This window comes from Rhinoderma darwinii, chromosome 2, assembly GCF_050947455.1.
Source record: "Rhinoderma darwinii isolate aRhiDar2 chromosome 2, aRhiDar2.hap1, whole genome shotgun sequence".
Taxonomy (NCBI): domain Eukaryota; kingdom Metazoa; phylum Chordata; class Amphibia; order Anura; family Rhinodermatidae; genus Rhinoderma; species Rhinoderma darwinii.
Genome location: NC_134688.1, coordinates 71722122 through 71728146, shown reverse-complemented (window position 1 = coordinate 71728146; position 6025 = coordinate 71722122).

The window sequence follows — 6025 nt, the reverse complement described above, 5'->3', positions numbered from 1 at the left end:
TCAATCTTCTCTGACACTGTCTGTGCTTTCCACTCAATTGCTTGATCTTTGCTCATTAACTTTTGTTACAGTGCCACCTTTACCACCTGCTCCTTGAATGTATCTGTAATGAGGTCTGGCCTGATCTAATTCTTCATCCATGGGGATCCTGCTTGACACAGCTCACATTTCACAGTTTTCCTGTCTGATTTGTTTTTGATCAAGTAGTAGGTTTCATTCTAAAACTTATATTTGTCATGAACTCTTCTCCACTTATTCTAAATATTTTAAAAAGGTCTCTATTATACATACTATACAGCCAGTATCAGTGATTATTCTGATACCCCCACTATCTACACAGAACAAGTGTGCTCCCACTTTTAATCTTTGTTGATATCGTTGCACACGCAGGACATATCATCAATAAGGTCTAATAGGTTATTTATGAATGAAGCCATAAAAATAGACACCACTGACAAATGATTGACCCCATATTCCTCTTTAAATGGGGTTGTCTTCTGCTGGACCTTTTGCACCCTTTTATATTATTTTGCCTATTTTTGGATCAGAGTCTGGGAAAAGTTCCACCAGAAGATCTTCTGGTACTCTGGTGGCCCAGTTCGACTTACCAGCTTTTTACTGGTTTCCCACATACCTGTTTTGCTTTAGCTGGAGAATCATTGGCATCTATAGATTGTACTTGTTCACACTTAGGGCTGATTCAGACGAACGTTGCGTTTTTGCGCGCGCAAAAAACGCAGCGTTTTGCACACGCAAAAACCACTTGACAGCTCCGTGTGTCATCCGTGTATGATGCGCGGCTGCGTGATTTTCGCGCAGCCGCCATCATAGAGATGAGTCTAGTCGACGTCAGTCACTGTCCAGGGTGATGAAAGAGTTAACTGATCGTCAGTTAACTCTTTCAGCCCCCTCGACAGTGAATGCCGATCACAATATCGAGAAACCTGTTAAAAAAAAAGAAAAAGTTCGTACTTACCGAGAACTTCCCTCCCGGCCGTTGCCTTGGTGACGCGTCCTTGATGACGCGCCTCTCTTGACATCGGGCCCCACCTCCCTGGATGACGCCGCAGTCCATGTGACCGCTGCAGCCTGTGCTTGGCCTGTGATTGGCTGGAGCTGTCACTTGGACTGAATTGTCATCCCGGGAGGTCAGACTGGAGGAAGAAGCCTGGAGTTATCGGTAAGTCAGAACTTCTTTTTTTTTTTACACGTTCATGTATATTGGGATCGGAAGTTACTGTCCAGGGTGCTGAAACAGTTTAACTCTTTCAGCACCCTGGACAGTGACTATCTCCTGACGTCGCGTACCGGAAAATTTTTTGCCGGGTTCGGCCAAAACTAGTTCGGCCGAACCCGGTGAAATTCGGTTCGGTTGTCCGGGTTCGCTCATCTCAAAGACACTCCGTTTGGATGTTTGTAAACAAAAAAGCACGTGGTGCTTTTCTGTTTACATTTATCCTTTTGACAGCTGGTGCGCGAAACAGGCAGATCGCACGGAAGTGCTTCCGTGCGACCTGCGTGGTTTTCACGCACCCATTGACTTCAATGGGTGCGTGATGCGTGAAATACGTGGAGATATTGAACATGTCGCGCTTTTTGCGCAGCGGACAAACGCTGCGCAAAAAGCACGGTCTGTCTGTACTACCCCATAGACTTGTATTGGTCTGTGCGTGGCGCGTGAAAACAACGCGGCCCGCACGGACCCAATACACGTTCGTGTGAATCCCCCCTTAAAAGGGTTTCCTAATAACTTACTAAGCAATAGAAATGCCATAGAAGTCTCTGGGGGTCTTACCCAGAGTTGTCAACCTCAGTTTACATTTTTACTGAAAATTTAACAAAAACTCATGGACAGCTGAAGTTATTTATGGACATAAAGTGCCATATAATACCACAATACAGAGCTCAAATAAGAGCTAAATACAAAGCCCATATAATACTGCCATACAGAGCCCATATACAACCATTCTACAAAGCTCACATGAGATTCCAGAGTCCTGTAAGGTGGTGGGGGTGGCTGAGGTGAGATGGTGAAGCCCCCGCAGGAATGCAACGGCAAAAGATGAAATGAAGCAGGATGTTACTATCAATTTAACAATATGTACAGCTGGTTTGCTTTTGCTGGTGATGCACTTGACCACAAATATATACATTCTTCCCAGTGTGGGAGGTACAGCACTTAGTTACAACTATATACAGGTGGAGCAGGTTGGCAAGATGGCTGGCTTGTTGTTCTGTGTGACCGGCAGACTTGCAGTAAGAGGCACCCCCCTTGATGCAAAAGCCATCTGCTTGGACCTTATAGGCATAAAAAGATGGTAGCTGCATCTGTGTAGTTCAGGCCTATTGCCCCTTTACACAGTGTTGGCTGGCTGCTTAATATAAAGGCCTCTATAGGCCTAATTTGGGAGCAGCTCTTCTCTTTAGTCTTTCTCCTGTTGCTGGCCACTGCCGGTAGGTCCCGCTAGATGTTCTCAATCTAGCCACCTAGCTGTGTCTCCGTACAATGTGTACTGCCACCCCACCCACTGCTCGCTCTTCAGGACCTGCTGCCACCACAATCTAACAAGGGGTGCAGCATAACCCGGTTCTCACCAGTCTCCTTTGGGCTTCTCAGTTCCAGTCTCTCGCTCTCCCTCTAACAGACGCAGCCTAAGATGAGCTGTACATCCAGGCACCAATGTTTAAGTTACAACAAGCCAGTATCTGCCTCACCCTAGTTTGTATAAACACCAAAATCAAACGTTTTACACGCTGTCTTCGTTGTCAGCTGGACACCCATCTACTCCATGTAGCTTGTCTCTTCCAATCTTTGTCTGATATTGGATGTTTTTTCTAAAATACAAGTACCATCTATAGTGGAGGGAATACTATATAGCCAGAACAACAGACAAAATACGGGTACTTAAAGGCATAGTACCAGTTAACTAGGCACAGAACATATATGGACACTAGAAACACTAGAACATAATTGTCACGGACACAGGGTATGTGGACCCACTAGGCCGCTCCGCCGTAGCGGGGAGGCAGCTGACCAGGTCACAGTCTATGCGAAAGTCAATGGCAGACAGTAACGCTTGGATGAATACCTATAAATGTACATGTGGACAAATCACGCATCCACAAAGGAAGAAAAATAGAACCAAGCACAAATATGTACGTTGTAATAATCACATAGCTTTATTGAAATACATAGAAAAACATATTGGCCATCAAGACCTAAAATGAGACACACAGTTAAAATACAAAGAAGTGGGGAACACCCGATTATGACACAATAAAATATACTCAGAAAAAACAATGTATGAAAGGTAGTTCAGAAAGGCATACTATTAATGGAAAAATCCAGAAACCACAGCTGTGATGTAAGTTGCCATGCCAATACAATGACACAATCAATAGATGAACAGCGAGTATAAAAGGAAGGAAACATACATAACACACTGGTATGTGTGTGAACAGTATACCAATGGAGTAACCGAGGTTCAAACCCGGTCCCAAAGAATGTACCAACCAGTATAAGTCATAATAATCCTTAGAGTGAACACCACACCATGAGCCGCAACGCTTGGATACCTGAAATAGTCCAGGCGGTGGCTGTGGCTTCAGCACGGATGGAGGCTGGTGCGGCAGGTCGCGCCAGACGTGTCGGGCAGTATCCGATGAAGCAGAAGACACTGGACGTGGCAGAAGACACTGGACGTGGCAGAAGACACTGGACGTGGCAGAAGACACAGCACGTGGCAGAAGACACGGGACGTGGCAAACGACACTGGACGTGGCAGACGACACTGGACGTGGCAGACGACACTGGACGTGGCAAAAGACACTACTCCAACGCAGGTAGGCACAGGAACTAGAACAATACGGAATACAGGAACGGGTAACAGGGCACGGGTAACAGCTGGAACGGGAAACACTAAGGGACCATTTGCGAGACAGACTGCGATAGACTAACAACGCTCAGGCAAGGATCAGAAGGCCTGGGGCCTTCTTATAGACCAGGAAATAAGGGCAGTTGATGATGATGACGAATAATTTGTGCGCGCGCTGGCCCTTTAAGGCAGTGCGCGAGCGCGCGCACCCTACGGGACACAGCAGGACGGAGCGGAAGTGAGCGTGGCGTCTCCTAGGAAGTAGACAGGGACCAGCGCTCACGGATCCATGGCTGTGGGCGTCACCCCCGTGAGTAAACCCGACGGCCCGCGGCCATGGACGTTACAATAATCAGAACAATACAACTGCCACTATTCTACTTGGGGATGCAATCTTCACATATTACAGTCCAAAAATACAACCATACAGGGGCCATTGTTTCTTCTCAGTTTGTATTCTCTCCAGCTGGAAGCCACACAGGGAGTGTTTAAAGGCTTGCAATCATCTCTATAAACAGGACATTTTGGTGATGGCAAAACTGTATTCCCAGCAAAACTGTCTGCTCAAAAGGCAAGTAGAGAGATGCAGCTCTATTAATGAAAGACCCGGCTCCAGATCTCTCTTCTTCACTGCTTCACAGAATAAAGTCTGTAAAAATAATCTGGGCTCCCTGGTGCTGTGGGCCACAATACACCCATGGATAAAAAGCTACACGGCTGCCCCTATTTTCTTAGCTCCTGCTACATCACCCGCACTGCTTAGTATTTATGCTACTTTGGGCGGCTCCGAGTTGCCCATCAACCATCGGTAATCGGATCGTTTTTCCCATATATTCATATCTTGTTGGCCACACATCCCCTGTTTACACAGGGAGATGTGCTCTCAACAAGAGATTTTATAGGCCGCATAAAAGATGCGATCGGCTGATGAATGAGCGGTCGCCGGCTGATAAATGCTCTGTTTTCACAGGGCAATGAATGGGAGCGAGCGCTCTTACGGACACTGCTACGCCCAATCATTGGCCCATGCAAAAGGGCCTTTAATTAATTATACAGGCTCTATGCACATGGTTCTCCAGTGTACATGAGACCTAAGACAAGTATTCAGAAAGATGGACAATGGTAAAATATTCTGAAAATAGTTTTTTTTACTGTTCCGGTTTCTGTTCTATGTTTGTGTAGTTCTGATTAATGTGATTATAGCTTTATTGTACACATGGGATTTATTTGAAATAGATCATTGTTGTTCAAAAATATATATTATTTAGCGCTGACTTCTGTAACTAGCAAGATGTCAAATGATGACATTTCCTCAATGTACTGTATATTTAATGTGTTACTGTTGAGATCTAAATAGAAAAGATACAAAGTACATGATGAATGGAGATAAACATTGATAATTACTGCTGTCGGGTAAAACGGACACAATTATCAGAATTCCAGTTACATTAGTAGCGCTTTATAAAAAAACATAAAAAAAATGTCAGTGATTAATAAGAGTTAATTATAAGAGATGAAATGAACATCTACAAAGCTTGCAGAGGACATATTGCTCCTGAATTCTCTATAACTTGCGATGTCGTTGTAAATCAGTAAAGTCTTTGTGATTCCACTGAATGGGGACTGCGGGGACTGTGGGAATGGAGCATTATCACTAGGATTTCCTTTCAGCATATGTAGTAGTTCTATCTGTACGTATCAATTGGGATAATAAAACATGGAGCATGTTACTTTTTATGCACAGAGTTAGAGAATTAACTAGTTACACAGTGTAAGGCAACCAAGAGTTATTGATGTAACTCTATGGCCCCATGCACACGAACGTGTTTTTGCAGCCGCAATTCACCCGCAAATTTGTGGGTGAATTGCGGTCCCACTCATTTCTATGGGCCCATGCACATGGCTGTTGTTTCCACGGTCCGTGCATTGCCCAGGAGCCTGGACCACAAAAAGATAGGACATGTCTTATTACGGCCATGTTTTGCGGTCCAGGCTCACAGAAATAAATGCCCGGAAATGGGAAAGGGGGGGGGGGGGTTTGATAAAAAAAAAACTTTATTTAACTTTTTTCATTAGTCCCCGTAGGGGACTTGAGCCAGCGATTATTGGATCACTTGAACAATATACTGCAATACTTATGTATTGCAGTA